This window comes from Procambarus clarkii, chromosome 44 (assembly GCF_040958095.1).
Source record: "Procambarus clarkii isolate CNS0578487 chromosome 44, FALCON_Pclarkii_2.0, whole genome shotgun sequence".
NCBI classification, from domain to species: domain Eukaryota; kingdom Metazoa; phylum Arthropoda; class Malacostraca; order Decapoda; family Cambaridae; genus Procambarus; species Procambarus clarkii.
In genome coordinates, this window is record NC_091193.1 from 6,301,595 (window position 1) to 6,307,594 (window position 6,000).

Genomic DNA, 6,000 nt, shown 5'->3' on the forward strand with positions numbered 1-6,000 from the left:
CAGTTAGAGAGTAATATGGGGGCCTCAGAGCCCCAGTCAGTCAGCCACACACAAGTTAGAGAGTAATATGGGGCCCTCAGAGCCCCAGTCAGTCAGCCACACACAAGTTAGAGAGTAATATGGGGCCCTCAGAGCCCCAGTCAGTCAGCCACACACCAGTTAGAGAGTAATATGGGGACCTCAGAGCCCCAGTCAGTCAGCCACACACCAGTTAGAGAGTAATATGGGGCCCTCAGAGCCCCAGTCAGTCAGCCACACACAAGTTAGAGAGTAATATGGGGGCCTCAGAGCCCCAGTCAGTCAGCCACACACCAGTTAGAGAGTAATATGGGGACCTCAGAGCCCCAGTCAGTCAGCCACACACCAGTTAGAGAGTAATATGGGGGCCTCAGAGCCCCAGTCAGTCAGCCACACACCAGTTAGAGAGTAATATGGGGACCTCAGAGCCCCAGTCAGTCAGCCACACACCAGTTAGAGAGTAATATGGGGGCCTCAGAGCCCCAGTCAGTCAGCCACACACCAGTTAGAGAGTAATATGGGGGCCTCAGAGCCCCAGTCAGTCAGCCACACACAAGTTAGAGAGTAATATGGGGCCCTCAGAGCCCCAGTCAGTCAGCCACACACAAGTTAGAGAGTAATATGGGGCCCTCAGAGCCCCAGTCAGTCAGCCACACACCAGTTAGAGAGTAATATGGGGCCCTCAGAGCCCCAGTCAGTCAGCCACACACCAGTTAGAGAGTAATATGGGGGCCTCAGAGCCCCAGTCAGTCAGCCACACACCAGTTAGAGAGTAATATGGGGGCCTCAGAGCCCCAGTCAGTCAGCCACACACCAGTTAGAGAGTAATATGGGGGCCTCAGAGCCCCAGTCAGTCAGCCACACTCATATTAAACAAGTTTTCTGTCAGGAAATTTTTGTAATGAACAACCTTAATGAGTAATTAGTTAACGTTTACTGTCAGGTAAAGTCCATCAGCAGGCAGCGTGCGGTGTTGCCCACTAGCCGGCCTCAGTCATCACAGTGACCACCTACAGGCAGCGTGCGGTGTTGCCCACTAGCCGGCCTCAGTCATCACAGTGACCACCTGCAGGCAGCGTGCGGTGTTGCCCACTAGCCGGCCTCAGTCATCACAGTGACCACCTGCAGGCAGCGTGCGGTGTTGCCCACTAGCCGGCCTCAGTCATCACAGTGACCACCTGCAGGCAGCGTGCAGTGTTGCCCACCAGCCGGCCTCAGTCATCACAGTGACCACCTGCAGGCAGCGTGCGGTGTTGCCCACTAGCCGGCCTCAGTCATCACAGTGACCACCTGCAGGCAGCGTGCGGTGTTGCCCTCTAGCCGGCCTCAGTCATCACAGTGACCACCTGCAGGCAGCGTGCGGTGTTGCCCACTAGCCGGCCTCAGTCATCACAGTGACCACCTGCAGGCAGCGTGCAGTGTTGCCCAGCAGCCGGCCTCAGTCATCACAGTGACCACCTGCAGGCAGCGTGCGGTGTTGCCCACTAGCCGGCCTCAGTCATCACAGTGACCACCTGCAGGCAGCGTGCAGTGTTGCCCACCAGCCGGCCTCAGTCATCACAGTGACCACCTACAGGCAGCGTGCGGTGTTGCCCACTAGCCGGCCTCAGTCATCACAGTGACCACCTGCAGGCAGCGTGCAGTGTTGCCCACTAGCCGGCCTCAGTCATCACAGTGACCACCTACAGGCAGCGTGCGGTGTTGCCCACTAGCCGGCCTCAGTCATCACAGTGACCACCTGCAGGCAGCGTGCAGTGTTGCCCACTAGCCGGCCTCAGTCATCACAGTGACCACCTACAGGCAGCGTGCAGTGTTGCCCACCAGCCGGCCTCAGTCATCACAGTGACCACCTGCAGGCAGCGTGCAGTGTTGCCCACTAGCCGGCCTCAGTCATCACAGTGACCACCTACAGGCAGCGTGCAGTGTTGCCCACCAGCCGGCCTCAGTCATCACAGTGACCACCTACAGGCAGCGTGTGGTGTTGCCCACCAGCCGGCCTCAGTCATCACAGTGACCACCTGCAGGCAGCGTGCAGTGTTGCCCACTAGCCGGCCTCAGTCATCACAGTGACCACCTGCAGGCAGCATGCAGTGTTGCCCACCAGCCGGCCTCAGTCATCACAGTGACCACCTGCAGGCAGCGTGCAGTGTTGCCCACCAGCCGGCCTCAGTCATCACAGTGACCACCTGCAGGCAGCGTGCGGTGTTGCCCACCAGCCGGCCTCAGTCATCACAGTGACCACCTGCAGGCAGCGTGCAGTGTTGCCCACCAGCCGGCCTCAGTCATCACAGTGACCACCTGCAGGCAGCGTGCAGTGTTGCCCACTAGCCGGCCTCAATCATCACAGTGACCACCTGCAGGCAGCGTGCAGTGTTGCCCACCAGCCGGCCTCAGTCATCACAGTGACCACCTGCAGGCAGCGTGCAGTGTTGCCCACCAGCCGGCCTCAGTCATCACAGTGACCACCTGCAGGCAGCGTGCAGTGTTGCCCACCAGCCGGCCTCAGTCATCACAGTGACCACCTGCAGGCAGCGTGCAGTGTTGCCCACCAGCCGGCCTCAGTCATCACAGTGACCACCTGCAGGCAGCGTGCAGTGTTGCCCACCAGCCGGCCTCAGTCATCACAGTGACCACCTGCAGGCAGCGTGCAGTGTTGCCCACCAGCCGGCCTCAGTCATCACAGTGACCACCTGCAGGCAGCGTGCAGTGTTGCCCACCAGCCGGCCTCAGTCATCACAGTGACCACCTGCAGGCAGCGTGCAGTGTTGCCCACCAGCCGGCCTCAGTCATCACAGTGACCACCTGCAGGCAGCGTGCAGTGTTGCCCACCAGCCGGCCTCAGTCATCACAGTGACCACCTGCAGGCAGCGTGCAGTGTTGCCCACCAGCCGGCCTCAGTCATCACAGTGACCACCTGCAGGCAGCGTGCAGTGTTGCCCACCAGCCGGCCTCAGTCATCACAGTGACCACCTGCAGGCAGCGTGCAGTGTTGCCCACCAGCCGGCCTCAGTCATCACAGATCACTGACCAATCAGGGTGCGCGGAACAAACTTTCCTCCTACCATGATGCTCTCTGGTAATGTCCTCGACGTCTTGCATTCATCTATATAAATGTAAATGTTCGTGTGTGCATAACCGCTAATCTCCGAAAGTTCTTCACCGATTGCTTTGAAATTTTCACACAACCTTCCATTCCCATCCGGCCAGGTTTTTATATATATACTAAGTAGATGTCACGTGTGTGACGGTAAAAAAAACATGCTTTTTCTGAAAAACTGTGTTTTTGATGTGAAAAAAATCTTCGAAACCTCTTTACCAATTGCTTTGCACCACGGTGCATTCGCATAGGGCGTGTCTTTTTATATACCTACTATATAGATGCCACCCCTGTGACAGGTAAAAACATGCGTTTTTGAAAAACAGCGCCATCTGTTGCACATAAACCAACATGCACGCTATACTAAATATGTCACAAATTACATTTCAATGTTTCCAATTACATTGATAAATTTTATTTTCATAGATTTGGATTTATTTTATTTTTTTATTGAATTATTTTGTGTGACATTTTGTTGGAATTGAGCTGTGTTGTTTACCATACTGTTCATTTCGTAAGTATAAGTATGGATGCCACACCTGTGACAGGTAAAACTATGATTTATTAAAAAACACTGCCGTCTGTTGCATGTAATAGCAACACACATGCTATACTAAATATGTTACAATTTTATTTCAATGTTTCTGATTGCATTGATAAATTGAATTTTCATAGATTTTGATTCATTTTCATTTTGATTTCATTATTCTGTGTGAATTGCGTTGGAATTGAGCTGTGTTGTTTACCATACCGTTCATTTTGTGAGTATAGTTTATTTTTCTATTTTTTCATATTTTCATTTCATTTTTTAACTGTTTTTCTTATATTTCAGTGATGGGAACATCAGACCATTTGGGAAGGCATCGGACGAGGGGACGGGGGAAGGACGAGGGGACCAGGGATGAGTGTAGTGGTGGATGGTGGATGTAGTGGAGTTAGGGATGGTGGGGACAAGGGAATGGGGGAATGGTGGGGAGGACAAAGGGACGATGGAGTGGGGAATGGTTGAGAGCCCGAGGAGGTGGGTTAGGGGGAAATGGTGGGGAGGACTGGAGGACAGGGAAGGTTGCTGAGCCACAGCACCGCGTGGCCGGGAACTGCTAGTTATTATTAGAATACTTGAAACTGATAGGCTGAAGAATCACGATGGCGTAGTAGGCCTATGGCACAACACGGTGGCACTGGCAACCACCGCACTATGGGCTCAACCACTTCCACAAACATTAACTGCCGCTAATTCAACTAATTTGTATTATTTTAAAATAAGCACGACAATCTACATAATGTTTGTTAGATGAACTTTACTCATAATTACCACACGGTACACTTGGCTAATTCGTTATCTATGACCTATCAAACAGTTCCCCATAACAACACTCATCAAACAGTTCCCCACCACTACACTCATCAAACAGTTCACCACCACTACACTCATCAAACAGTTCACCACCACTACACTCATCAAACAGTTCTCCACCACTACACTCATCAAACAGTTCCCCATAACAACACTCATCAAACAGTTCTCCACCACTACACTCATCAAACAGTTCCCCACCACTACACTCATCAAACAGTTCCCCACCACTACACTCATCAAACAGTTCACCACCACTACACTCATCAAACAGTTCCCCACCACAACACTCATCAAACAGTTCACCACCACTACACTCATCAAACAGTTCCCCATAACAACACTCATCAAACAGTTCACCACCACTACACTCATCAAACAGTTCCCCATAACAACACTCATCAAACAGTTCCCCACCACTACACTCATCAAACAGTTCACCACCACTACACTCATCAAACAGTTCCCCACCACTACACTCATCAAACAGTTCCCCACCACTACACTCATCAAACAGTTCACCACCACTACACTCATCAAACAGTTCCCCACCACTACACTCATCAAACAGTTCCCCACCACAACACTCATCAAACAGTTCCCCACCACTACACTCATCAAACAGTTCCCCACCACTACACTCATCAAACAGTTCCCCACCACTACACTCATCAAACAGTTCCCCACCACTACACTCATCAAACAGTTCCCCACCACTACACTCATCAAACAGTTCCCCACCACTACACTCATCAAACAGTTCCCCACCACTACACTCATCAAACAGTTCCCCACCACTACACTCATCAAACAGTTCCCCACCACTACACTCATCAAACAGTTCCCCACCACTACACTCATCAAACAGTTCCCCACCACTACACTCATCAAACAGTTCCCCACCACTACACTCATCAAACAGTTCACCACCACTACACTCATCAAACAGTTCCCCACCACTACACTCATCAAACAGTTCCCCACCACTACACTCATCAAACAGTTCCCCACCACTACACTCATCAAACAGTTCCCCACCACTACACTCATCAAACAGTTCCCCACCACTACACTCATCAAACAGTTCCCCATCACTACACTCATCAAACAGTTCCCCATAACAACACTCATCAAACAGTTCCCCATAACAACACTCATCAAACAGTTCCCCATAACAACACTCATCAAACAGTTCCCCATAACAACTCATCAAACAGTTCCCCATAACAACACTCATCAAACAGTTCCCCATAACAACTCATCAAACAGTTCTGCACTCTCTTGAACATTATATTGTAGAATGTCCCATATTGACTGACTTTCGCCCTCCTGGGCTAAGGTATGCTGAACTGTGTAATTACTATATGAGTACTGGAACACTTGATGATATATTGGACTTGTACCCAAGATTAACCATGTAATGTATCATTTATACAATGTTTGTATGTGATGTAACTATATAACCTGAGCTTGTAAAACCACCTTAATCACCTTCAGTGATTAAGTGCTTAATTGCACACTAGTTTCT